Source organism: Anoplophora glabripennis, unplaced genomic scaffold, assembly GCF_000390285.2.
Source record: "Anoplophora glabripennis isolate ALB-LARVAE unplaced genomic scaffold, Agla_2.0 scaffold1187, whole genome shotgun sequence".
Lineage (NCBI taxonomy): Eukaryota > Metazoa > Arthropoda > Insecta > Coleoptera > Cerambycidae > Anoplophora > Anoplophora glabripennis.
The window spans coordinates 97,769-104,564 of record NW_019417346.1 but is presented as its reverse complement, the minus strand read 5'-3'; positions in this window follow the sequence as shown (position 1 = coordinate 104,564).

The window sequence follows — 6,796 nt, the reverse complement described above, 5'->3', positions numbered from 1 at the left end:
CCTAGGGGGCAGAGTCCTAGGCGGGGGCAAAGCCCTAAGTGGGGTAAAGTCCTAGGTGGGGCAAAGCCCTAGGTGGGGAGGGCTGAAGTCGGTCCTGCGGGGATGCTGCGCTCTGATTGGCTGGCGGGGAAGGGGAGGGGGAAGGGAAAAGGAGGAGGAGTGGGGGTAAAATTCGTCAAAAACTGCTAATATGAACCTTGATAAGAAAATACATGGGATTTTGGCGTCATACGCACATAGCATATCTACTGAGGCTCCCGTCGAGGCTACCATTCCTCGACGCGGATATTTTTAGTGCCTAGCAACCACTACTCGCATCACGAGACATAGCACCCGAGGCAGCTTAGCCTGAGGTAAAGACCCTGTTCGATAGCCCCCTGCATCGAAACAGCGGTAAATTTCAGGATCTTTTTGAGACCTGCGATACCGTCCGAGACTGACCATCTCCGACGAAGATCCTGTGCGATAGTCACCCGCATCGACACAGCGATACTCCAGGCTCCAGAGACCTGCGTACCGCCCGAGGTAGCCCAACCCGAGGCGAATATCCTGTCCGATAGTCCCCTGCATCGAAACAACGATACTTCAGGCTTCTTCAGAGACCTGCTTACCGTCCGAGGCTGAGAACCTCCGACGAAGACTTTGATTCCGACTGTGCCTGCTCCATCGAGAGACCCGCACCTCGGTACAGAGTACACACATAGGCTCCTACGAGTCCTATTCAATACAGACTCTATCGAGATCTGCAAATCCGAGGCAACTTTCCTCGTCAAACCTCTAGGCGGTCCCTCGTCGAGGCAACCTTCCTCGACAAACCCCTACGAGGCATTTATTTCCTTTGCGAGCCACGAGCACAAAGAATAGTACGCACGTCATTGAGGCGGCGTACTCCAAAATTTAAAGAAGTATCGTTACTTCCCAGGGCTCCCTCGAGAGGCCCACTTTTAAAGTAGAGTCAGTGTTCTACAAGACTTTCGGAGCAAAAGAGCTTGCTCCGACATTGTCGTACGGGGTAAGATGTATCCCTGCGACGTGACTTCGATATCCAGTGCTACGAGGCTTGATGCCCTCGAAGGTACGACAAATAAATCAGATCGCGATTATATGATCAAGACTGAGCTGGACGAGACCTCGTCCCCAACCGGAGAGACCAGCGGTTACACGAACTGCCCTCACGCCTGTTTGCCGTCGAAAGATCTCCCGACTCTCCGGGTGAAAGAGGTAATGGCCTCCTTCCCCAACGCTATCTCGATGTTTCGTGAAGAGTCTGAGGGACCGAAGGTGGTAGCTCGCGGAAGTACGCGGCACGGCGCAGCCACAGCGCTGTACGCGTTGAGGTCCGCTGCTACGCGAGCTGTCGATGCCGCCTCGACCACCCCTCACGACGCACTCACGGAGCCGAGTAGCACAAACGAGTTACTACGAAGTGGGTCACCCATGAATACTCGGTACGAGGTTATACCTACGTACCAACTGGTAGGGTCCGGGGAATCCCATGAGCCCAACCACGGTTCGCGGTCCGGCCTCTATAGCGGCCTATCACTGGTATCGGGTGCTCCGGAACGTGGAACCGTTGACGACGGCGATACAGTCCATATAGCATTTCCACGAAGTGGTATCCAGCGGAAACAATGCGCATCTCGTTCGGGTGCCGTGGCATGCGAAAACACCTTAGCCGACTATGTCGTAGGTGACGTAGCCGGCTCTTTCCATGTAAGCAATTCTGGTACATCGCCCATCCACTCTCATGATTTCCGCCGAACATTCGATCACCGCCTAAGTGGTCCCTATTTAGAAAGTCTAACCCGACACGGCGCTCGACGTGGGGCTCGACCATCGTCGTCGTGAACTCCCCCATGAGCTCGTGTCCTAGACACCACGTCTGTAGGACATATCCACCACAGACCACAGTTACTTGAGAATATCCTGCGCCCTGGAGTCCCTAGTGACGATCCATTTGAACTTCGTGCGTCACTATCGCGGACCCCGGTCAAGGGAACTGACATCTCAGTTCACGACATGGCGCTCGACGTGGGGCTCGAAGTCCTTCTTCGACGTTTTCGCGACGAGCCCAGGTTGCTGAATCTCCTCACAATTCACAAAAATTAGGTACAAGCGATCATATATCTCGACAACATCGAAGGTTTTCTATAAACTGACATCTCTTTGAATCAGTAGTTATGGGATATTTTCCATATGGAATCCGCCATGTTACGTATTTAAAAAAATAATAATCATTGGGATCTACCGTTAACACTTGTTTTATATAGCGTTTTTGTTAATTTTTTAAGCTTTTTAAATTTAAATTAATATAATATATTATATATTAATAATTTTTTTTTCATTTTTCCATATTTTTTTCAGCTCATAGCCGCCATATTAAGCCCAATTTAGTTTTTCTAAAAACAGTGGTTTTCAAAATTAGACATTTCAACGAAAATTTTGGTACCCTGTTGACTCTTTTTGAATGTTATAAATTTTGAGCAGAGAGGTGGTTCTGTTGACGTAGAATGACCCATATTTTATTAATAGATAGAATAATTAAATATTTTAAATAAATAACCCCTTAGTTAATGATAGTTTTAATTCGTGAAGAACAAAAAGTACTTTGGCGTTACGTAATTCTGTTAGTATTGAATTTTGGAAAAAGTGTTAGAGAAACTTGTGTCATTATTATTTTTATGAGCAGAATCACATTTTTTACTTATAGTTTAGATCCTGTGTGTAGTGAGATGAAGTAATGGATTACAAGACTGATAATTTTTTTTGCCCACATAGAGGGCGCAGCAAATTACATACGATGTTTTAAAAATCTGTTGGTACTACGTGAATGATATCAATTTTGCCATGAAATTTTATTAAAATAAGTTTTCTCTTATCTCCTAAAATAAAAAAGTTAAACGACATTCGGTACTTTTCCGGTTTTTTTATGATTACTCAGAAAGTTGGCCATGGATCTCAAATTTGTTATTACGAGCAAAAAGGCCTCAAAAAATGCAACAAAAAATATTTAAGTATATATATATATATATATATATATATATATATATATATATATATATATATATATATATATATATATATATATATATATATATATATATATATATATATATATATATATATATATATATATATATATATATATATATATATATATATATATATATATATATATATATATATATATATATATATATATATATATATATATATATATATATATATATATATATATATATATATATATATATATATATATATATATATATATATATATATATATATATATATATATATATATATATATATATATATATATATATATATATATATATATATATATATANGAATTATTATTATATATATATTATATTATATATTATATTCCTATTCCTTCATCAGGAAAAAACCACAATAGGATACAAGTTAAAATTTTCTTATAAAATAGCCAATTAAAAAATTACTTACTATACGAGAATTACATTGAAGTTAGCCAACATCACAGGTAGAGTAGTTTCAAAATCTCATGAGCCGCGAAATGCGCGAAAGGCGTGGCGTATCCACATAATTCTTCTAATAAGCACGTTGTGAAAACATTGACTCAGAATTAGACCACGAGCCTCATTACAACCAGAAATGTTGTTGGCAATGCTAATTGTCCCTGTATGTTGTTCTTTAACCTCATTGGCTGTTACCAGTTTGAATATTAGTAGATTGTTTTCAAAAAAACTTGTTCTGATAAAGATATAAAAAAATATTCACATTTCAAAGGCATGGCTCCTTTTACTGTATTAGTTGTTAAATGTTAAAAATTCACTGAAAAATTGTTTTTTTTTTAAATGTTGACTATAGTTACAATTGTTTTTAATCTACTGAAGTTGATAAAATTTTAACAACAATGTTCTTGAATCTCTCTTTTTTGATGGTTTTTATATTATAATCTCACGTTTGTAAGTATATAATAAGCTTTTATAACTTATTATTCTAAGCATTTTTGTCATTTTTTATAGATGTCTTGAGAAAGGAAATAAACATTTCCGAAAGCTTGACAACAACACAGANTGCATTCATACAAATTTTTATTTTATGATGAATGAATTCATATTTATTTAAAACCTAAATGATTTATGTATAGTAAAATTACAGATACACACATCTTGTTGAGAGCATTTTTTGTTTCTTGTGGTGGAACATAAAGAAAATCAAGTTATCAAAGTTAGTCCAGAATTTTAGACCGCACAAATTGGATTGATGAACCAAAACTCAACTTTACATTCCTTAAATGTAAGGTCGGCTTTGAATAGAGGTTCTAAAATATTATATTGATGCTTTATTAATTTTTAGAAGATATTTATCTTAACCGATTTATAAAAGAAAATCTATCTTCAATTAAATTTTCATCAGAAGCAGGATTATGAAATTTTTCGCGATGTATGAAATTTTAACAACAGTAACTCAAGAGTTAAAATAATTACTTCAATTTTTACTTTGACAATACAGGGTGTTTCAGTTCGAGTGAATCAAACTTTAACCATAAATAGAATTCTATAAATAATTCAGAATTGCCTTATAAAGCAAGGGTCCAAGTCTCACCGTTTTCACTGTACAGGGCCATACTGGTTAGTTTTTAAAACCATATTATTTATGAAATCTTTGCTATGCTTATAACAAATTGATTCAAATTTGGTGTAGGTAGTGTTAACATTTACACATGTACATAATTTACTGTAAAATTTACAAATTTTTGTAGGTCAGTGGTGTAAGAGTGGGTAGTAAAGCGGGATTTTTTTACCCCTACTTCTACGCCAATGACCTAATAATCATTTTGGATTCATTTTTAGATTCCGTGGACAATTTTACATAAAACAGGTATACTTGTTGAAAATCGATATAGGGTATGGTTTTACCGAAAATCTCAGTTGAATGATAAGAAAATCTTGAATATTCATCCATTTTTTTGCAAACACTAACTAATATTTCAGATTTAAAATTAATACGTAGGTGTAATTTTTTTTAAAGGAATTATATCTGTTTGAAACAAACGGACCATTGAATGAGCAAGGATACCTATATATACCCCCATTGGTTTTGGGGCCACCGAACTTTAGTTGCATATTTAATTTTTTAAAAAATTAGTAGCTAGCCCCTTAGAATCTCCAGGGAATTTAAAAACTTTTTTGTCTCTTAAAATTTTTTCGAAAAAAGCAGCGTTTTTCGAAAAAATGGCTAAATGTGATTGGATGCTATCGAGGTTCATATGAAATTTTAAAAGTGTTAATCGTAGGTGGCTGGCATTCGCAATAAACAATCAATTGTATTCTGTGACAGTTGTCATTAACCAGTGTCAAAGTGTTACCATTAGTTGTCAATAATCATTGTTCCCGAAAAAATGGTGAGATTTTCTGTCCAAGAAAAGGTACAAATGCACCTAATTTACGGGGAGGCTCGTGGAAATTCACGTCTCGCATGCAGATTGTACGCCGAGCGATTTCCTGCACGCATACTCAATGTTTACCATTCATATAATTCATACCATTCAATGTTTGCACGAGTACATCGGCAGCCAATGGAGACAGGATCCGTAGTTGTGAAAAAACCTAATTCAGGGAGAAGTTATTTATTAACTCCCGAACAGGAAGAAATTATCTTAAATTTAATTGCAGAGAATCCCGAAATAAGCATAAGACGCGCGTCATCTCAACTTGAGATTCCCAGAACAAGAATACACCGCTTTATCGAACGACAACTGTTGAAACTTTTTCACTTTCAAAAGGCCCAGGAACTTAAAGTAGAAGATTTGCCACGAAGAAGAAATTTTAGCTTATGGGGCTCTTCAACGTTACAACTTAAATCCGGGATCTTTTCGAAAATTTTTCTTTACCGATGAGGCGAGCTTTACAAAAGATGGCCTAATAAATTTGCACAATCTTCATTATTGGGCTATGGCAAATCCATTTGTCTTAAGGCAGACTCGTTCGCAAAAATTTGCAATTAATTGCTGGGCTGGAATTGTCGGAGATTGCATCATCGGTCCATATATTTCCTCCACGATTAAATGCTGAAAGTTACCTTAATTTTTTGGAGCATGAACTACCGCTTCTTATGGAAGATGTTCCTCTCGGTATTAGACGCAATTTGTTCTTTACGCACGATGGTGCCCCACCACATCGGGGGCACTTCGTAACTAAGTAGTTGAATGAAAATTTCCAAGGGTGATGGATAGGTAACAATTCTCCTCATGTAACATGGCCCCGTTCTCTCGATCTAAATGCCATGGACTTTTTTTTCTGGGGGGCCATGAAGGATCGCGTCTATGCCGTACCATGCCGTATCCTTGCTGCGGCTGAAGAAATTAGACAGACTCCCAACATTCACACGAAAATACGTCAAAATTTCGTGTCACGTTTGCAGGCTTGTGTTGAACAAAACGGTTCTCACTTTGAACACGTTTTACGGAACTGACCAGTGTGATTTTAACAAACTTTTTATAATTAAATTATTTAATCATGAAATACCATTAATTTTGTTATTAATTTCCAAGTTTATTGTACCTTATTTTGATATTCACATTTTCTTATTAATTGTTAATGTTTAAATTGTGATTTCTTTAAATTAAAATTAAATTTCTTTAAATTGTGATTTTTTTACAACTACTGATCCTGTCTCCATAAGCTCCCGATGATGGTTAATGACAACTGTCACAGAATAAAATTGATTGTTTATTGCGAATGCCAGCCACCTACGATTAACACTTTAAAATTTCATATGAACCTCGATATGCATCCAATCACAT